The 23,355-nt window shown below is 36.0% G+C and overlaps 1 protein-coding gene across 2 annotated transcripts in view; it reads left to right on the top strand.

Moving 5' to 3' along the window:
* The first annotated feature begins 8,626 nt into the window (after positions 1-8,626).
* The window catches only part of sano (CABIT domain-containing protein serrano), a 128,775-nt gene continuing 114,046 nt past the window's right edge, over positions 8,627-23,355 (top strand). For both annotated transcript variants that reach the window (XM_073090502.1, XM_073090501.1), the window contains exon 1: positions 8,627-8,897. The gene's annotated coding sequence lies outside the window, so the exon portion shown is untranslated. The remainder of the gene's footprint in view (positions 8,898-23,355) is intronic.

Genomic DNA, 23,355 nt, shown 5'->3' with positions numbered 1-23,355 from the left:
TTTCTTGGTATAGCGACCACCGTTCTACACGCTCTATAAAAAATCAAGTGTATATTACGATTCACGGAGATAGAGCCCGGTGACCGACGGACAGACAGCGGGGGCTTAGTAAATAGGGTTTCATTTTGACCCTTTGGGTACGGAACTCTAAAAACAGACGATGCGTCCCACGGTGCGTCGTTAAGGACTATATCGGTGGGAATTCGCCATAAGCCATTACTGCTTATAAACAGTTACGTATTAAACACCCAAATAGGATTTGACGAAAACACGTCATTCATTCACAAACGAATCTACTTAACATTGCCCTTATTACAAACCCTAACCCTATCACAATAAGGTACAAATTAGGTAAATAAATTATAATTTCTTTGTTTTGTGTCCTTGAGACTAAGCAAAAATAGATTTGCACATCAAAAGTCACGGAATGAGATATTTTCAGTGATTTTTGGAAGTGCCTTTTACACGTAATCAACACGCAAAACCAATATATTACTGAGTTTTAGTATCAGAAATAGCCTTCCAATCAGTAATTAGCCAGAGCGGGAGTTACCACATTATGTATTTCTAGCTGACCCGGCAAACTTTGTACCGCCTCAAAATCTATTTATTAAATATATTTCATGTAAAATATAGCCTATGTTACGCTTTCTACACTCACAGCCCCACACTAGGATTCCCTGTGTGGATGCCATACACACACAAAGACAAATACACAAACACCCAGACCCAGCACAGTCACCTAAATTCGTCTTTCAGATATCTGTCTGGCCAGGGATCAGACCCGGAACCCTTTGCGCGTCAGACCACTATGGTGACCGCTCCGCCACGCGGGTCGTCTTGATTTTGGTAATTGGTTAAGTAAAAGCTTATGAAAAAGTTAATCGCTACATGATTTTTTAATACATAAAAATAGCAATCGAATATATAGTTTGATAGTAAGTGGCTACTGCCACACATGGAGATCAAATCAAAACAAATCATTTAATTAAAAATAGGATCTTTACAGAGCACTTTTTGAATGTCATTAAATCTACCGCCACTTCACAAGGTGTTTCGTTATGATCTATAATTAATCTCAGATAAGATTAGTTTCCTACCAGAGGTCGACCATAACTGCGTTGCGACAATGAGGACTAAGTTGGAACGCCTCGAATAAATATGTATTACTACACAAATTTAAAATATCAGTCCTAACCTTTTTTTTTTTTTTTTTTTTTTTTTTTATATTATAAGGGTAGCAGACGAGCATGCAGTCCACCTGATGGTAAGTGGCTACTGCCGCCCATGGCCATCTGTAATCAACCCCAGATAGGATTAGATATTCCTACCTGAGGTCGGCCACAGATGCGCCGCTACCCCTGAGGACTAAGCTGGAACGCCTCGGAAAAGTCTGTCTCCCTTACAGACTAAGTTGGAACGCCATGTAAAAGTATGACTGCCTTACCACACCCTTCAAACCGGAACACAGCAGCGCTTAACACTGCTGTTATTAGGTAGAAATAGGGGTGGCGGTGGTGCCGCCGGAGTCGAACCACAAAGGGTTCTACCACCTTTAAAACCTACTTAAATAATAACATGTTACAACTTACAACCATATATTAGTTCAACTCATTTATTTTTCCACACATTTGATGGTATGACGCATCGGACGCTCCCTCACATAGGTCGTGTAACGGTTACACACGTTAAAGTATTAGGTCATATGTTTATGTGTTACGTGTTATGCATTTTTAGAATTAAATCTACTTCGCAATAATCCGCTACCAGTGTGTATGATGGTATGTATTTTAAACTATGCATGTTGAAGGTGGTAGAACCATTTGTGGTTCAAATCCGGCGGCACCACCACCAAACCTATTTCTGCTTAATAACATCAGTGTTAAGCGCTGCTGTGCTCTAGTTTGAAGGGTGTGGTAAGGCAGTCATACTTTTACACGGCGTTCCAACTTAGTCTTCAAGGGCAGTAATGCAACTGTAGCCAACTCAGGTAGGACTCTAATATTATCTGGAGCTCATAAAAAAATCCATAAGCTACAGTATCCACTTATAAATGGAGCATGTGCTTGTTTGTTACTTTTTTTTATAATACAGGAGCAGCAGACGAGCATGCAGTCCAACTGGTGATAAGTGGCTACTGCCGCCCATGGACATCTATAACCACCCCTAGATAGCATTAGACATTCCTATATGAGATCGGTCACAGACGCGCCGCTACCCCTGAGGACTAAGCTGGAACGCATCAGAAAAGTATGTCTCCCTTACCACACCCTTCAAACCAGAATTCAGCAGCGCTTAACTCGGCTGTTGTGAGGCAGAAATAGGTGTGGCGGTGGTGCCGTCGAAGTCGAACCATAAAAGATTCTACCACCTTCAACATACTTCTGTTACATAACGACGGTTGAAAGGATTTTAAGAATTATGAAGCCATATTACAGTAGAAAGATTCTAAGTCTGTAAGCCAGGCTAAGCTGATTTTGTCTAGTCCAAAATGTCTAGACATATGAACAGTTTATATCTATGTTTAAGTGTATTTTCAAAGTACCCAAATTAAGCTTATTTTTTTTAACCACTGAAACCAAAAGAGCAGAGCTTTACACTGTTGTTATAAGGCAGAAATAGGCGTGGCAGTGATACGAAAAACAACGAAGGTTCCTTTAAATCTACACTTTGTAAATGTGAATGTGTGTAAAAAAACTTCATGTGTGTTTATGAACAGGATGGTCAATGAACACAACAGATGGTAAGCGTCTAACGTTTAGAATTTCCAAAAACCTTTTTCTTTTTTCAAATACTTGATCAACCTTATGGCAAACGCTACATACATATAATATTTATATAAAGCTTTTTCTACATGACTGAGTAAAATTTAAGCGTACTTTAGATACTAACTATTTTTAATAAGACTCAGCTGTTTGTCCGTCTGTCACAGGGCTCAATCTCTGGAAACGTAATAGATAGACATTTGAATTATTTCGTCTATCGATTATTAATACAATTCGTGGTACATTGCTGGATGGATTTAAAAATTTTTTTTGCTATAAAGCCGTAGGTAGGTACTCTTTGTGAATTCTATGACCTCAATACATTGACTTATATACATTAAGCTTTGATAAGTAAAGATGGATACTTTGCCTTGAAATTAGAAGCCACAAAAAGTCAGACTTCTCAGTTCTTTTTTTTTTAATTCTTGACAAATAAAAAACATTTTTAGAGAAAATTTACGAATAAATAACCAAGTAATACTGCGTAATTTACATAATAAGTATTTCAAGTATATAAGGGACATTTTAGCACGGAGACGTGGCAAAACTTTTTTACGCGACTATTTCAATTCTCAAAACTGGTTACATTTTCTTGTTAGGAGTGAATAATCTTTACTAATGTATGACATTAAGAAATATATTCTTTTATTTTTTTTATTTCAATTTCTGTTTAAAATTTGGTAACCCTTTACAAGGTTTTAGGTACAGTGTTATTCAACTATTCAATTTCTAGCATGAAGCAGTTGCTTTTCGACGAAAGGTTGTTTGTACTGGCTGACTTAAGGAAAAGGCTATCTTTGTCCTCCCTTTTAGGAGTGGTAACACATCTGTAATTACCTTTATGTTAAATCCCTGTTCTATATAAAGTTGGTCGCAAGTTGGTGCTTCAATGCAGATTGGCAATTTATGGTAAGTTCTAAAAGTGTAACTTTCTAAACCTCTTAGCAACAACAAAACCAATGTACACCAAGGCAGAGTCGATCAGAGTTCATAAACCTTTTGTAATTCAAAACATTTCTTTTAAAGTGTAAATTTATTCAAATTTCAAAAAACGACGTGCACGATCGTTTCCTCTGGGATCTCTCGAGAGAGGAGCACGGGTATATATTTCTACATGTGTGGGAAAAGGATAGATATATTTCACTCCTTTCGTTTATTATTTAACAATAGGTTTGCAGTCAGGTGATGCGCATGCGACGGTACTGGTTGAAAAGGTTTTATAAAAATAGAGTTGACTCTTGTTTTTTCTTCGGTTAAACAAGTGAGTATCTGAACGGTATTATTAGGTAGTGGTATAATGTAAAGTAAAATAAATGCTAAAACTTTGACTGATTTTGGAATACGGTCTGTCTTTGAAATAAATTATTAGAAAAAAAGAAAGAAAATTATTTATTTTTTTGGTATAGTAGCATTAAAGGTTCTTTTGCTTAATACATTACTTAATATAAAATATAGTAACATGATAATAACAATAATAAGTTTAAAAACAACGTAAAGTTTTTCCGTGAGACCTAATTTTTACAATATAGTGCGGACGAGTGTGTTTAAATTTCCAATATTATCGAGGGGTGGAAAAAAAAAGAGTAAAAAATAAAAATAACGGGCTGATACAATACAATATGCTTTCTTCTAATTATTATTAATGATCACTGATTATTAATAATAATTAGAAGCTAGACTGATTAAATTATCAACGTAGAGGCCTAAACCCTTCGCACCCAGTTTCGTAACTACCATAGACTAAAATATAATGCATTATATTGAATTGTTATTTAATTTGGTAGAAGCCATTGTGGTTCGACTCTGATGTCACCATCATCACACTCGTGTCCGCCCAATAACAGCAGCGACAACTTTAAATAAAGAAACCTCAATGATAATAGAAATTGCAAAGTTCTAACAAACAGCGGTTTTTTATTACAAAAAATTTAATTATAATCTTAGTTACCCCAATATGACGAATGATGGCGCACACAATGTAATCATATGTTTTGGCTGGTAATTGCTCAGTCAATAAATTAAAATTTCGAACAGAACCCAAAATTGATTGCTGAAAAACAGTAATTAGTCACGGACCCCGTATTTCCGAAACTTTCTAACCTTTTTAATTGCATTGCATTCCGTAACAAGACCCCGAATTTTATGTACCCAGCATCCCGATAACGTGATTTATGACGGCTTCTTAATTGTACTTCTTTTATTGCGTTGAATTAAAGCTCGAATTGGACTCTCAATTATTCCGCGTAAATTATTGAGTGTGTTACGTTTGGGGTATGTGAAAAAAATGTTTTAGTCCCCTGTTTTTTCATTCAGAAATATGTAGTTGGATTTTTTGGTCCGAAATAAAAATTTATTTGAATTGACGTCTTGCGTGGGGCAACGGTGTCTATATCAGTTGGAAGCGCCGGATCTTGGGTTAAATCCTCGGTCAAGCAAACTGAGTGTTGAAGTTCCGAGGTTCGAATCCCAGGCAGATTAGAGGATTTTTCAAATGAATTACGTGCGTATTAAACATTAATTATCACCAGCTATAACGGTGAAGAAAAATATTGCGCAAACCCTACACACCTCAGAATTCTTTAAAAAAGTGTGTGAAGTCTACCAATTCGCATTTAAACAGCCCGGTAGACTATGCCTAAGCCTCATACTGAAAGCCTCATACTCTTCCACCTTCATTACACTCATGGAGTAAGTAGTTTAGGCTTAAGTAGTTTTACCACCACTTCATAACTAAGTAGCAAAGTAAGTCAGTTTACACACAATCACATCCAATACACAATATTCCAAGAATACGAAGTAAAAGTTTTGGCTAACAAGTTTTCCGAACCTATGCTAACTTTTATTGTCATTTCCAAACCTTTTACCAAGTTTTAGTGAGCATTTCGAACGATATACAACTTAAATAAAGGGGTAGTATTCTGCAACATCATTTTTACTACAGAGGGTAATGTTTTTCAAGTGTATATTTGTATGTACGTAAGTATGTCTCATTCTTTGGCGTGCCCTCCAGTCCAAATGGCTTGGCGGATTGTTCCATTTGAGGTGTCGTTTTATTCGTCTAATTATACGAGTAATATGGGGTAATTTTAAGCAATCTGGTTTTTTTGATTTTATAATAATGACTAGTATAATCAAGTGACGTATGTAACAGCTAGTAATAAATAATTTTATCCAATTTTGCTTTCCAAAATTCAAAGTTTCTATTGTATTCTTACCAATAATTAAATTTTAAACTTTAAAATTAAATTTAAGGAGAGTATTCTGTAAGATCATTTTATAATCTCGAAAATATCAAATGACGTCTTTATCTTTTATCTATAACGATAATTGTTAAATTGCGAACATTAATAACCTTAATTGGGTAAGATTGATTGCTTTTGGTTGTGGCCCGTTATTAATTTAATTGAAATTTGACCGTTTTTGCGTCTCGAAAGAGTCAAATTTTGATTTTTGGTTGGCAAAACATTGGACGGATTTATTACTTTTCATCATCATCATCATTAACCCATTACTGTCCACTGCTAGGCACGGGTCTCCTCTCATAATGAGAAGGATTAGGTCATAGTCCACCGCGCTGGCCAAGTGCGCATATATCGATACTGGTGCCATAGTTACTTCTGAATGCGGAGATCATACAATTCATTATTTTGAAACATCAATCAAAGTTGATTAGGTATCATTTTTAAATATTCTGTAATAGTTATCGCCAAACTGCTAGTCCGCTCTGAATTTGTTGCGAGCCAAGGTTAGCTAAGCGCCAAAGCGAGTTAGGTAGTCATACAATTTGCTATGGCGACGCGATTAATTTCTTTATTCAGAGCGGACTAGCAGTTTGACGCGGACTATGCCTATATTTCATTAAACAAACACACACCTCAAATTAAAGTTATTAGATATAAGGCAGTAATAAGTATGGCGGTGGTGTCTCGGGATCCTAACGACAAAGGTTCTACCTTTTTTTTATAATATAGGAGTAGCAGACGAGCATGCAGTCCACCTGATGATAAGTGGTTACTGTCGCCCATGGGCATCTGTAATCAATCCCAGATAGGACTAGATATTCCTACCTGAGGTCGGCCCCAGATGCGCCGCTACCCCTGAGGACTAAGCTGGAACGCCTCGGAAAAGTATGTCTCCCTTACCACACCCTTCAAACCGGAACACAGCAGCGCCTAACAATGCTGTTATTAGGCAGAAACAGGTGTGGCGGTGGTGCCGCCGGAGTCGAACCACAAAGGGTTCTCAGAAATCCTATCTTTAAACTTCTTTTAATTTCAGTCAAAGCAAACGAGATTGTCATGTTTCGAGATTCAAATTCGACTTGGTATTCAGAATAGCACCTGAAACAAAACGGGCGATAACGGTAACGCCTTTTTTGGATTATGGTTACAAGCACGCATCGGTTAAACTTGAACCGCTGATTAAACGATTTGCGGTTTATTTTAGTAAGCTACGTCGCGCTGAGGGTCCGGGTTCGGTGCCCGGTCGATGAAATAAATAAATAAAAAAACGAATAAAACAATGAATATTTTGACATAACTATTTACGTTTTCAGAATGAAAGTTTAGGCCCTGTACCCTTAGTTTCGAGTTTTTACGTTTTTACAAAAATTACAGTTTTGTATTCGTTTACGTATTTCCCATAAATTTCCAATAAGTTCTGATACAATCCGCTGGGATCGCTGATTGGAAATGTCTGGGCAAATACGTAAACAAATACAAAAACGGTCATTTTTGTAAAATCGCGTTCCGATCCGGTAGTAGGTTAAGAAAATATTGTAACTGACAATTTGTAAGTGCCGCCGTTGGCCTATACAAAATAAATATATTTCATTTCATTTCATTTCAAAAACGTAAAAACTCATACTAAGGGTACTGTTTATATCTTCAAACATCGAATGTGTCAGACAGGGGCCCTTGCAGACAAAGTAATATTTCCTTGTACATAGTTATATTTTTCTATTCATTTTTTAACGGTACGGCCCGTGTCTACGTCGTATTACAATAGATATAAAATACATACATTAATACACATTATAAGGGAAAAAAATGTCTGTCGCAGTCAGAATTAAACACGATGTTCCTGTAGTTAAGTATAAAGTATTTGCTCCATTTTTGGTGTGCCAACTGAAATATAAGAAAAAATACAAAAAATCTACCCGCAACCATAAATTATTTTCAAAACATAAATAAATTGATTTCTTCTTGGATTTTGAACGGGGATCGAAATTTAATTGGTAACTAAATCAACGATGGGCGTTCCGATGTACAATGATCCAAGTTTGATTTATGCCACCCACCTCCACTTTTATAATTAAATTATGGTGGTCCTGATATCTTAGTTAAGAAGAAGATGGTCTATAGATCAGTGATTTAAGTGTACTATTTGGTTGGCAACTAAGTTTTCGCCATTTTTTTTTTATTAAACATTTAGCAAACCATCAAATTAAATGTTGGCAGCCTAATTGTTAAATTATCGGTAGAGAATTTTGTGTTTTCCTGTTATTAATGTGCAATTATTTTATTATTTCCACTTTTCCATTTTGGTACATAACTTCCAGAAAGAAGTACTTGTTTCATAATGGCAGAACGTCCACAGTTAGAAACTGGTTGGTTTTAGCATCGTATGCAGTCGAGATTATGTTTAAAGTTTAAACTAAGATCTCTAAGACACGGATAGTGCAAGAACTTTACAGGAGTCAGGAGTCACGATAAACGACTGCAGAACTAAACGCTGAAGTTGACTCGGGAGAAAAAAGTAGACACTCGACATATAACCACTTTTGCCTAAAGCGAACCGGTCTAAGTGTAACTAACTTCACTCAGTGTTTCAAACCCGAAGGTCAATCGAGCAACTGACTCGGCGAGCTCACTCAGATGGCAGTCCGTAGCGCGCGCGTACACACGTGTCAGTCGCGGCCGCGCCAAAAACTTTTACGTCACCAAAAACAACGGGCCTACACGAAAATACAAGTGTTTTCCAAAACACAGTGTTCTGTGCGCTATTTCGCATCAAGTGGTACTATTTAGAACTAGAAAGTTGTGTTGCATTGACAACTAAAGTGCTGTGTGGTGTTTCGTGCTAAGTATAGTGAGGTTTTTGAACTGTACCTATCCGGAAAGTTAACCATCGGTAAGTTTTTATATCGAGCTTTTTACAGGACAATACGTGCAAAAAGTTTGTGCTTTTTGGAAATATGTTAGTAACTTTTGGAGCTTCTTTGGTGTTTAAACTTTAATAGAACAAATAAATTGTTACCTACTTGTAAGTATGTACTTTCTATCTTTTACAAAGTTCTATTTTAAGTTTAAGATTACTAGAGTAACGCAGTGTGTACGATTACTAAAACTTTTGACAACTGTGAAAAAAGTTTTCATTTACTATTAAGGTCAATTTTGTTTAACTTAATCTGATTCCAGTTATTATGATTGCAAAAATGACAAAGTTGTATATCAACTAACGAACAGAGTTTGTTAGTTTTAAAAGTAATAACTTGCTTTCAAATATGCAATTAAGTTGATAAATACAGTTCACTAAGCAATACTCTTAGTGTCAAAGAGAACGTATTAAATAGACTTGTAACTCTATTATTTTTTAAGTTGAAGGACCTCTTGGTCACCTTAGCACTTTGCCTCGCATAAAGTACCAGATTCAGTCCCCGTTTAGGGAAATACTTAAGAAAATTCAAGTTTCTGTTCTAGGTCTGATTCTTAATATAGGTACAATGCGACAGGGAATTTTGGTGGAAGTGTACTTGTGTAAAAACTATTATTTTATTACAATACAAAACTACAACGAACTCGTAGGCGTGGATTTACAAGGATCCAAGTCCGTGATGTAACAGAGTCTTGAATTGTGAGTCTATTCTTTTACATTTTCTATGTATTTTGCCTATTTACCGTTGAAAAGATATAACATCTTTTATTATATTATCTTGAAGTAAATAATCTTTTAAAAGAAAAGTAATAAAGACAAATGAAGTGCCGAAAGTCAACTAGTATGTTTTAGTACCACAACTGTATGTTTTATTACAGCTTGCCCTGTTTTCTGGTCTTAATCTATCCAATTATCATTATGATAAAGGTTGAGGCGTTCCAACTTTTTTTTAATAAGATTGGAGTAACAAATGTACGTCCAGTTCACCTGATGGTATGTGGCCACTCACCCTGGACATGTTACCAAATCCAAGTAAAGAAAGGTTCTTTACGATATAAGAGTAGCAGACGAGCATGCAGTACACCATGGTAAGAGGCTAGTGCCGCGCATGGAGAACTGTAATCCCAGATAACCTAAGATTGCTGCCGAAGGTCGCCCAAATACGCCGCTACCCCTGAGGACAAAGCTGGAATGCCTCCGATAAGTATGTCTCCCTTACCTCATCCGTTAAACCAGAACACAGCAGCGCTGAACATTGCCGTTATGAGCAGAAATAGATGTGGCGATGGTGCAGCTGAAGTCGAACCACAAAGCGTTCTACCAGCTTCAAAAGCTTTCTAACTTACTCATCCGAAGCGTTTTAGGTTTTAGGTGTTTTCTAAAATACAACTTACGTACTAACATGTACCTTAAAATTCAATGGGCACGTTGCCCCATGAGACCAATTTGTCTATTAAACTCCATTAAAGTCTGCGGCAATAGTATTTTATATATCATCATTTAAAAATAGACGAGGCGTTAAGTTTTTGTCTGTCCTATCGGGTTACCGTTAGGACTGGTCCACACTATCGCGCCGGACTTGATCCGGTATTCCTGATATTTATTTGTATATATAACTGATGTGGTTGAGTCCTAAAGTGTAAAATGTATATTCTAAATGGAAGCTCTCAACTTCCAATATATCAAATAGCTACATTCGTAGCAGAATTTGAGTGGTCTTCAATTTTAAGAATCACATTGACTATTGTGTCGACTTCGTCAATTATTCGTCTGCGTCAATAGTGCTGGCCAAGTGCGAATTGGTAAGTATATGTAATAGAATTTCTGTTTATTAAATCAAAAATGAAGTTACAAATAATATTTTTATTCACAAAAAGTATTAAATACTTAGTCTTGAAAATATTTTAGTAAAGGAAACCGGAACTGTACGCTGAAGTAACTGACAGATAATATTTTGTTTATGCACTGAAGTACGTTATTTAAAATATTATTCTGAATAACATTATAAGACAAATGCCACATCTTAATATTAAAATTAAATGTATTTATTTTGGCTATAGGTCTTGAAAATGTCAATTACAATATTTTATTTTATACTGCTACTGAATCGACATATAATGTCAAGTGATTTTATTTATATTACAAAAGCCATGAGCATTGAGCATGCAGTCGATCTAATAGGAAGAACCAATGAATTAATGGACATCTATAATTAACCCCAGATATCATTTTCTTCTCCATAACGAAACACCTTGTGAAGTGGTGGTAGTTTTACATGACATTTAAAAAGTGCTCTGTAAAGAACTTATTTTAAATAAAAAAAAATGTTTTGATTTGATTTGATATAAAGAGTCCTGAGGTTTTCAACAAATGCGCCGCTACCCCGGTGGAAAGTACATCTCCTGACAGTATTCAAACCAGAACACAGCAGCGCTTAACATTGCTGTTATTAAGCAAAATAGGTGTGGTAATGGCGCCCTTAGAGTCCACAAATAGAACCCTTAAATTTTCTATCACCTTAATCTACTATTTTTTTTAAATACCGGATCAAACCGGACCGAAGCGGTCCACGCCAGTCCAGACGCAGCCTTACAGTCCCTACTTAAAAAGTTGTTGTATTTTTTGCCCTCGTCTTTAGTAAATGCACATGACGCTCGCTTATTCTTCGCGCCAAGGTTCTATTGCTTTTTTGTTTTTATTTTCAGTATGCACTGTCGAAATATTATCGTAACTAGTTTGTCGGGCTTGATCAGCTATATTGAAATCGCTTTAAATTATTTCTGAATGAACACACAAAACATTCAAATACTCATAAATGTGTAACAGACTAGTGGATAAGGAATTTAGGCGGGAAGTCCGAGGTTAAGATCCCAGAGACGCACTGATTTTCCAAAGTTGTGTGCGTATTAGAAATTAATTATCACTTGCTTAAAAGGTGAAGGAAAACGTAACGACGAGATTACGCCTGAGAATTAAAAAAATGTTTTTAAGGGTGTGTCAAGTAATAATTCGCACTTGGGCAACGTCAAGTGTTTGTGAATCCTACCAATTCGCACTTAGGCAAACCGGTAGACTATGGCCTAAACTGTTTTACTCTGAGTAAAGACACGTGCCCAGCAGTAAGACAGTAATGGGTTGACAATGACTGCTTCATGTAGCAGTAAGGGTCCATATGATCTGCTAATGTGGTAAGTGAGAGGTGCGGAATTATACGAGGATTCCTTAGTCATCAGAATTCAGAAGTAGCGCCGCATCTGTGGCCGAACTTTGCACTGCACTTTGACTGCATGCTCGTTTGTAACTTCTATACTTTCTTTTATAATATAGGAGTAGCAGACGAGGATGCAGTTCACCTGATGGTAAGAGGCTACTGCCGTGCATGGATCTGTAATTAACCCCAGATAGGATTACATATTCCTCCTCCGCCGCTACTCCTGGGATTAAGTTAGAACGCCTCGGAAAAGTATGTCTCTCTTACCACACCCTTCAAACCAGAACACAGCAGCGTGTAACACTGCTGTTATGAGGCAGAAATAGTTGTGAAAGAACTTCTATTTCTCCAAGTATGTCAATACATTTAGGTTTATACCAATAAAATCATCGAAAATAATCCAAATTGTATGAAGATGACTTGTAGGTCTAAATATGGCTCATTCCTAAAGCCTCATTCTAAATGTATTAGTCATGCGAATCGATTTCCAATTCCATTATTTATATTACATTCGAAACTTGTATCTTCAATACACATAATATTATATACACGTACACTTGTATATTGTCCTTGTATACAGCATGATTTTTTCTAGTATGCTTCTTCTAAAAAGTGTTATGTAAAATGTTATGTTATGTATTACGAGAAGATTTTTCAAAAATCTTTTTCCTAAGTCGCGAATCGAATACGGTCATTTTAACACACCCTGTATTGTTCCACCATCCGATAGTGTCGGTTATAAGGATTTTTATGTATTAGAAATTAAATATTGCTTATTGAAATATTACTAACTAGCTGACTTTGTACCGCCTTAAAATCTATTTATCAAATATATTTCATATAAAATATAGCCTATGTTACTCGTGGATAATGTAGCTTTCGAATGGTGAAATAATTTTTAAAATCGGTCCAGTAGTTTTTGAGCCCATTCATTACAACAAAACAAACAAACAAAGTTTTCCTCTTTATAATATTAGTGTAGATAAGTTTACCAATTCGCACTTGGCCCGCGCGGCGGCTTAAACTCCTGGTTACTCTGAGAGGAGACCCGTGACCAACAGTGGCTAAGATATAATCGTTATCTCATCAATAACCTACTCGTATTGCTTAGTCAGAAGGTGGTACAACCCTTTGTTGTTCAACTCCGGCGGCATCACCGCAACACCTATTTCTGCCCCATAACACCAGTGTTAAGCTGTGATGTTCTGGTTTGGTACGGTAAGGGAGACATACTTTGCCGAGGCGATCCAGCTTAGTCCTCAGGGGTAAGGGCGCATCTGTGGCCGACCTCATGTAGGAATATCTAATCCAATCTGGGGTGATTACATACGAGGGCGCGTTTTTAAGTCCGCGGAATGGCGGGGTTGGAGGGATGATAGCGGGCTTGTTAAGGGCGGTACGTGTTAAGTGACTCATAAATAGTATAAATATAAAGTTTTATCACAATTGCATCATTAGTTTTAAAACTATCGACAATTAAACAACTCAATCCGGAAAAAAAATTAAAGTATGGAGAAAATCGAGCATCGCGCCGTTATAAAGTTCCTTACCAAGCAAGGAAAGTCTGTGCAAATCATAATGGAAAAGATGTCATCGGTTTACGGGGACTCTTGCCCTGGAAAAACGATGGTTTACAAGTGGAACAACCTTTTTAAGCTAGGCAGGGATTCACTTGAAGACGACCCACGACCCAGACGGTCTGTTGAGGTGACCACTCCGGAAACGATGGCGAAAGTCGAAAAATTAGTACTGGATGATGCTCGGCTAAAGAAGGAACAGCTTGCAGAAATGGTTGGAGTATCGGATACAAGCATTTTTAAATTTCTGCATGACCATCTTGGCATGACTAAGGTCAGCGCGCGGTGGGTGCCGAGAATGCTCACGCCGCCTCAAAAACAACAGCGCGTTGAATGTTCCCGTGCGTTTTTGGACCTCTGTGGAGAAGATAAAGATATTGTATTGAATCGAATTGTTACTTGAGATGAAACTTGGGTTCACCATTATGAACCTGAGTCTAAACAAGACTTCATGCAGTGGCATAAAAAGGGTACAGCACCTCCTAAAAGGTTTAAGGTGTCACAATCGGCCGGAAAATTCATGGCGACAGTCTTTTGGGATTCAGAAGGAATTTTGTTAATAGATTATAAAGATAAAGGTGTCTCTATAACCGGAGAATATTACGCAACTATCCTGGAGCGGTTAAAAGAAGCCATCAAAGAAAAAAGGCGGGGAAAATCAACCAGAGGTGTCCTGCTGTTGCACGACAATGCGCCCGTACACAAAAGCCGTATTGCACTGGCTGCCCTGCATAAGGTGAGCTTTGATATTTTAAATCACCCACCCTATAGGCCAGACCTGGCTCCCAGCGATTATTATCTCTTTCCAAAAATGAAAAAAGAGCTTCGTGGAAATAAATTTTCTACAGACGAAGAAGTTAAGGACGCAATTTTTCCGACAAGGACGAAACATTTTTTATGAGGGTTTAAATAAGTTAATACAAAGATCTTAAAAATGTATTCGTCTTGCAGGAGAATATGTAGAAAAAGAAAAATAATTTTGACATTTTATTTTCCCTCCTTGTCCCTCATTCCGCGAACTTAAAAACGCACCCTCGTATGTCCATTTACCATCAGGTAGACTGCATGCTCGTCTGCATCTCCTACATTATAAAAAATATCTTGTATACAAGTATATACGCAAAGCATACTTAGTCCATGATCTTAATATGCGACGAATCTAACACTAGGATATCTTATATAACCTAGTCTTGTAATTTATGGCATATCCGAGTTACGTATATAAGCATAACTCATTTAAATTGCAGATTTATTAGGAAAACATACTAATTAAAATGCGAGATCTAGAACGACTTAACTTCATTTTAATATAATGAAATTTAATACATTATAATGGAATATTTTGCTAAGCGCGTAATAGATTGAATCTTATAAATTAGAAGGAATCCTTGTATGATCACTGTCCCACTGCTGGGTAAAGGGCTCTTCACAGTGAGCTTTAGTCATTAACTTTGACCAACTTTTATTAAAGATTTTTCAAGTATGTACTATGTACGTATTGTTGCACAATGTTTTGTCGTTTAAGCTAGTGATAATCAATTTCTATTTATTTATTAAAATTTAAGACATATTAGTATTTAAAACAGTTCACATCACAAAAATGGCTGAAAGCATACTATTCCACGTTGTTTTAAGAGGCAGATTAAAAAAATCGCATCGAATGATTTTAATTTTTCGCAAAACTCATTAAATGATTGATGATGATGATTTATTTAAAGGTAATTTGTAGGAAATTTTGAGAACTGTTAACCAATGATAACAAGTAGGACCAACGTAAACGTGACCTCCAAAACACAAAACACTTAGCCACTAGCGGTCACCCATCCAACTTCCGACCCTCCAAAATTGCTTAACTTTGCAAATCAGTTACGATCGCGCCGCGGATCGCGCGCTTCCAAAAGCTCTTAAGAAGGTGGAATAAGCAAAATGAATAGGCACTTGACATTATCACAAAATATGAAGGCCTGACGCTGGCAGGACGCCAAATTGACAAGACAAGATCAGATGGTATTGACCTTGTTCAAAGGCTACATTTATATTTCACCGGCCTTGGTTTTGTGAAGGAAGTGGCGAATAGGCTAATCTAAGATAGTTTACTGACTTTTGCCTATTGGGAAATCATAACCCGAAATAGAATCAAGATATTGGATCAGATACAGATATCTTCACTAAGGAATTAACATTATTATGTAATAGGAAAGGTACTAGATACCCTTTTTGAAATATAAGGAAGTCTAAAGTTTTAAATCGAATCGAATAACTACTATACAATTTATTTAAATTAGTTATTAAATTAAGTGTGTGAATCAGTGATTCGGAAGTAACTCCTTTCAAATCTCATATTTCATATTTAAAATATCATAAAAAAGTTCCTTTCCGTTTAAAAATTGTTTGTCCTTCTGTATAACAACTGAATCAACTTGGGATGGGATTTTCACGAAAAAATAGACATAGATATATTATACCAAGTACTTATAGTATAGCAGTCACCTAGTGAAACTCGGCCTCCTGATCGAGGGGTCCAAGTACAAACAAATACAGGTCTGTGGGTCCGAGGTTCATATAGGCACGAACCTCTGATTTTTTAAAGTTATGTACGTATTAAAAATTTAATTATCACTTACTTAAACGGTGAAAGAAGGTGGTTAAGCACCTGCATACCTCGAAATCTTAAAACAAAGTTTTCAAGGGTATATGAAGTCTACTAATTCAATACGCTAGCGCGGTGGACTATGACCTAATCCTTCTCATTCTGAGAGGAGACCCGTGCCCAGCAGTGGTACAGCAATGGATTGATGATGATAATGTTGAGTAATAAGCTACTTTTCTTCTTAAACTATTTTAATGTGAACAATATGAGCCTTGAAATACACTATACCTCCTTCCATTGTACTTTAGTATTATAACAAAGGAAAACAGAGATAATTATAAACTAATTATCTCCGAGTATTTTCAATCAATAACCAGACTATAAATCATATTAATGAGATGGTCAATAATTCATTGCAAGATTCGTGAGATGCTATCTATGCACAAGTTGAGTTCAATGTACTCATAAACGATTTTTTATGGAAATTAAACTGCCAAAGTGTGTTTTATGTAGCTGATGTTAGAATTAATTCTTTTTAAACCGATTTCTCTAGTAAGACAAGAGAAGCGTTGTATTTATTTTTTCTCATAGTTTGTATTACTTGTTTTTTATTATAACTGTTTATGTTTATGCCTACCACATGCTATCGCCATCACCCAGGGTCGACTGGCAAAGAATGCCATTAGGCATTAAGTTTACCTTTATAACCCTTAGTTTAAGATGTACAAAAATAAATAAATGAATAAGCGACAGAAATGGTTTTTTAAGAGAAAATGTGATGATACTTTCCAATGTAAGTAGTATTAAATTACTAATATTATAAATGCGTATGTGAGTTTGTTTGCAAAATCGTATACTCATGTTGTGAGGGTCAGAAAGGACCTTTAATCCCAATAAAATATACTGTTCCCGAGGCATGAATAAAAACCCTTGACCGCCAGCGAAATGTTTAAATAAGCCTTCAAATAAGATAAACACTGGCTAAAAATAAGTCCTAGTAAAGTACGTTATTGATAAGTAACTTATTACCTGTTTTAACGATGAAGGAAAACATCGTAAGGACCTGCATACCAGAAATATCCTTAAAAAGTTCTAAGAGTATGTGAAATCTACCAATACGCACTTGGCCAGCGCGGAAGACTACGGCCTAATCTTAATCTTTGGCGATTTGTAACAGAAAATGATACTTTCTAGATGGGAAACAACATTTACTTTATTCTACGGTCGAAGTTAACGTCAAGTAAGTCTAGATACATACATTTATAGGCTTTGTCAATATGTAACAAGGTCAACGGGTCGTTTTGTCTCGATACCTTGGCGTCCTGCCAGCCTCACGCCGTCCTCCGTCTGTTAAGTTCCTCTTCATTATGCTTAGTCTTATACTTTGACGGCGCTATTGGGAACTTCCGCTTGCGAATTCATCTTATCAAACCTTTGATTGGTAAGGACATACTTTTCCGTGTTCTAGCTATATTCTATATTTCTACATAAGGTCGGCCACAGATGCGCCGCTACCCCTGAGGACTAAGCTGGAACGCCTCGGAAAAGTCTGTCTCCCTTACCACCACTTACCCTTCAAACCGGAACACAACAGCGCCTAACACTGCTGTTATTAGGTCGAAATAGGTGGCGGTGGTGCCGCCGGAGTCGAACCACAAAAGGTTCTACCACCTTCAAAATATAATTTTATCTAGGTTGCTTACATGTTTATAAGCGGCAGTAGCCACTTACCATCAGGTGGACTGCATGCTCGTCTGCTACTCTTATATTATACATAAAAATTACAAGATAATATTGAAGTAGAAAAAAATTCAGCTACCTTATTGATACAGCTGGATGTATTTTAATACCTACATATTTGACACTATCTTTACTACTAGATTTACCGAAAATTCATCCCCTAAAGCTTAATAAATAAATGGGGTCGTTATAATATAAAGTATTTGGACTATATGAAAACCTGAAGAATTATTTAGAGATTAAAGTTTTACCATTTGTTTCTTCGCTTTTTATAAAATCTTTGTCTTTGGTCAATTGTTAGCCTTTCTTATACTTTTGTTTTCAATGATAAGGTGGTCCTAATCGCAATTTTCTTCAATGTCACCTTTATAAGACAATATAGATATTTTAATGTTATTAGTCAGTGTGTCTTTATCAAGAACGCCTATGACGTTGATTAGAAATTAAGACATATAATTTGCTAATGAACTACTTTCAATAATCAACTTCAATTTGATTAAATCATTAATTCTGACTTTGACCTAGTCTGTCCATTTTATAACATCACTTGTGTACGCCTACATACTTTGTGCACATATCATATTTTTGAAAACCTGATTGAAAGCGACTATCAAATAATAAATTAAAATATATATTTTTTTATTTTAATTTGTCTGTCTGTACTTTTGAAAATATTTTAAGTAATTTTAACGAAACTACTTTACAATAATAACTACAATAACTTTACAATAATTGAAATAACATAAAAAAGATAAAATATACAATATAACAATATTTTAAATAAAATAAAAAAGCTTGATCCAAATAGCTTTCCCCGGTGCGAGTTGCCAGAAACTACATGTACTTATAAAAATAATGTTTTAAGGTACCTACTTAAAACACTTAGGGTTCCTACGGTAATTCTTGAAGCCTTACACTAAATGTTAATGTAGACTTCATTATTATAATACTGCATAATAATTATTATGTAGAAGACACTGACCTAGACAATAAAATCGGAATGTAATCGGCAATTTGCAAATTAAAATTTAATCCACAATAACCGGATCAAGGTAAGGCGATCGACAATGCCGAATACGACACGCTATTAAAATTTAACGCAAAAACGCAACGCAATGAAATTTCTAATTTCATGCATCGTAACAGCTAAGCTAATCTATGTTGATAATGAGCCCCTAGCTGTAATATTGCACTATGCGTCCCACTGTGAGGGGAAAGACGATAAGCGAAATATTTTTTTTTAACGATAAATTATATTTCATGATGTGCTATTGGGATTTGTTATCATCCCCTGAAAAGATAAGAGTCCTACCTGCGGTCGGCCATATATACATTGCTATCCCTGAGGAGTAAGTTGGAGCGGCTCGAAAAAGTATGTCTTAGTGTCCCTTTCAAACCAGACCATACCAGCGCTTAACACAGCTTTTTTTAGACAGAAATTGTTGTGGCGGTAGTACCACCGGAGCCGAAGCACGGAAGCTTCTTCCAACTACAAATTAATAGTGGTGGGCCCCGGCAGTAATAGTATATCTCGTTAAGAGTATCTTAGATTTAAATCTAGAACCAACCATGCACCCTTACTTTCATTGAAATCGGTTTAGCGATTTCGCGGGTTAGTGTGTAAGAAACTCCGAACATAATGACACGTGATTGTGTATTTCAAGATAAGATTAAAACGAATTCCGATTTTGTATTTTATATTTCGTACAAAAATATTTTTTTATTACCAGTCGATCAAATTAGTTAAATTATTTAAATTTTGCTTGCGTATAAACATCGCTAACAAGCTATCGCTAGCGATATAACAGCTACCTTATAACCGAGCTAAAATTACCTGGATCTTTATAAATTGGATGCATTCATAATGCGAGCACTAAGTCTTGCAAATTATAATCTGGAGTGAATAATTATAAGCGTGAGAAATATGATATCTTGCAACAAGAATGCACTGTGAAATTGCCCTTAGAGCTTGTCTTGCAAAATGGATTAATGAGTTTTTTTCATATTATATTGCTGGCGTTTCGTTGTGGCTTAGTCTGACATTTATTATTAGGTAAGTAAATAAAGGTATTCCTGTGAACTTAGTTTTTTCAAGGAATACATTTAATTTATATACTAGTATTTTGCGTTGTGTCCCTATGTGAACTTTGATATCAAAAGTATATGAAGGCATTCTTAAGGTATGAATAAAATATTGTGTAAAAATTCAAGTAAATCCATTTTACTTTTCGTATAATAATTTTGTATGAGTCGTGAACCGATTATTTAAACTAAACCAAAAAACGTGGTTCCCAATTCTACGGGGCATTAGTTAAAATTTCCGCATGTTTTATTATTTTTAAGCGAGATACACATTTTCTGAATAGAATAAAGATGTTTCTATGTTTGACTTTTCGTGATAATCTTTGAAAAGATAAAGAAAGAAGGCAAATTAATTAAATAAATACGTTACTGTAAAAGCCCGAACTAGGGTAAATCTTAAGATTTACTTGTAAAACCAAGATTTACCAACTCATAATGGTAAAAGCCTGAAAATCGCTTCTATGTTCAATAATTCAGTATAGGCCGCGTAAGACTCCTAGTCCGCTCTGAATATTGAAACAAATCGCGCCATAGCAAATTTTGTGACTACACCTGTTCGCAACAACTTCAGAGCGGACTAGCAGTTTGGCGCGGACTATACCTATATTAACATTTAAATATTTACTTCTTACGACAATATTGCTTTGTCCTATAATTTTATACAAATCGAATGATTAATAAATTGTATGTATTCCTCGATCCTAAAATTATTTTATCTACATCAACGTATATTAAATTCCTTTACAATTGTTCTGAATCCTGAGGGACTAATATTAGTCGATTTTAGTCATGTACCCTTAGTATGAGTTTTTACGTTTTTACAAAAAATGACTGTTTTGGTATTTGTTTACGTATTTGCCCATACATTTCCAATCAGCTCCCCTAGGGGATTGTATCAGAACTGATTTCAAATGTGTGGGAAATACGTAAACCAAAACAAAAAGTCATTTTTGTCAAAACGTAAAAACTCATACTAAGGGTACTGAATGTGACGATGAAAACGGATGAAGTCGTGATAACAAATCAACTGTTTACATTTAATAACCAACTGTAACTCAATCCGACTTTCATTGTCCGATTTTTTATCGTCCCGCGATCGTGTCGTACGTACTAAAGACTTACAAGTCTAAACAACTTGAATACTTGAGAATTACGGGACTCAATTGATTGTTTGGAGGCTTCGTAATTGGTAAACAGTTAACCGTTTGAATTGAGATGTAGGGTCTTTGTGAAGCGACAATTATTATAAGAGCTACTGTATATATTGTGGTTGAAGTGTAAATAGCTTTGTTAGGTATGTATCAACTAGCAGGTATTTGAACGTTCAGAAGTGATTATAAAAATACAATATTGTCAGGAAACTCGTCAGGAAATTATTTAAAAACATTTTAAACCGAGAACAATTTACTTTACCAAGTTAACAAAATAACAAGTAAGCATACAAATTATACATTCGACAGTGGCAGAGTAACGTTCTTTACAATAATCGGAAAATAACTACCCAGAAGGCGATCTACAGTGCCTTTTTATACGCCCCTTTTTAGGTAATACCCTCATTTGACAATTAAATTTTCTATCTACTAGTGACGTTCCTAACAATATATTTTTCCATAACCATCAACATTTACAATACATCTTTATCCGCTAATTTATCACACTTTACTTTGCAAAAATCAGATAAAATCTCATAACTCAAAGCAAGACTGAATATTCCAAAAATATGAAATTAGAAAAAATATTTAAAAGATCAATAACTGGAAATTATGTGGTCTATACATGAATCAGTGTGATGTGACTGTAACGCTAGCAACAAAGTTAAGCAACATCGGGCGTGGTTGGGTGGTGGATGGGTGCCCGTTAGTTGTTAAATTTCGTGAACGTTAAGGTTACGGCTTTCTTCCACGAAATATAAAACCAGTATGATTCGATTTTTTTTTATATATATATATTATAGGAGTAGCAGACGAGCATGCAGTCCACCTCATGGTAAGTGGCTACTGCCGCCCATGGACATCTGTAATCAACCCCAGATAGGATTAGGTATTCCTATCTGAGGTCAGCCACAGATGCGCTGCTACCCCTGATGACTAAGCTGGAACGCCTCGGAAAAGTCTGTCTCCCTTACCACACCCTTCAAACCGGAACACAGCAGCGCCTAACACTGCTGTTATTAGGTAGAAATAGGTGTGGCGGTGGTGCCGCCGGAGTCGAACCACAAAGGATTCTACCACCTTCAAAGATGGGTCGATTGGGGTGGTACCACTAACACATTTCTAGAGTGGCAGCTAATCTCTAATCGGCTGGGTTGATTACATAATATGTATGGGCAGCTTGCAGTCAACCTGATAGTAAGTGACCACTGTTCATGGACATCTGGAATCGACCCCACATTAGATTAGAGTTTTACGTAAGATCGGCTAAAGGTCCCGTAAGTTTTGTCCGTAAGTTGGAACGCCTTAAAAGTATGTTTCCCTTATCAGTACCCTTAGTATGAGTTTTTACGTTTTTACAAAAATGACTGTTTTGGTATTTGTTTACGTATTTGCCCATATATTTCCAATCAGCGCCCGCAGCGGATTGTATCAGAACCTATTGGAAATATATGGGAAATACAAAAACAAAAACAGTCATTTTTGGCAAAACGTAAAAACTCATACTAAGGGTACAGAACATGGAAGTGCTTAAAACTGCTGCTATAAGCTTCTATGTAAACCAAAAACAAAATACCAGAATTCTTCCTCTACTTAAGTTTATGTAGTTCGTTATTATAACGAAAAGATGCCAAGAGATGCTCAATACTAAGTATTTGAGGTCAAGATTAGTTTCCTACGTGTGACGTCATCTTGCGGTTTTCATTGCGTGGTAGAGGTCACGTATTAAGTATGCGTGAGCATTACATAGCGTTTAACCTCTTTATAGCAGATACAGTGTGTAGTCTCCACTACGATCAGTTTCAAAGGTAACCAGTATAACATGAACCGCCACATCTAATACATTTGTATCGTGATGAAGTTCTTGTTTTGGTGGAAGTGTGTAGACGATTGCAGACTTACATATTATTATGAGGTGTAGATCCTAAAACCACTGATAAAAACCAGTATAGTATGAACTGCTATATCTAATACATTTCTATAGTGAAGCAGTTCTTGTGTTTTTGGTGGATGTGTTTATGCTAGCTGACTTACATTAAAGGTAACAAGAGTCACTAGGAGTCAGGAGGACTAGGTAAGTAAA

This window comes from Epargyreus clarus, unplaced genomic scaffold, assembly GCF_041222505.1.
Source record: "Epargyreus clarus isolate Ecla_fem2 unplaced genomic scaffold, WU_Ecla_fem_2.2 ptg000032l, whole genome shotgun sequence".
Classification (NCBI taxonomy): Eukaryota; Metazoa; Arthropoda; class Insecta; order Lepidoptera; family Hesperiidae; genus Epargyreus; species Epargyreus clarus.
This window is presented reverse-complemented; position numbering and strand designations above follow the sequence as displayed.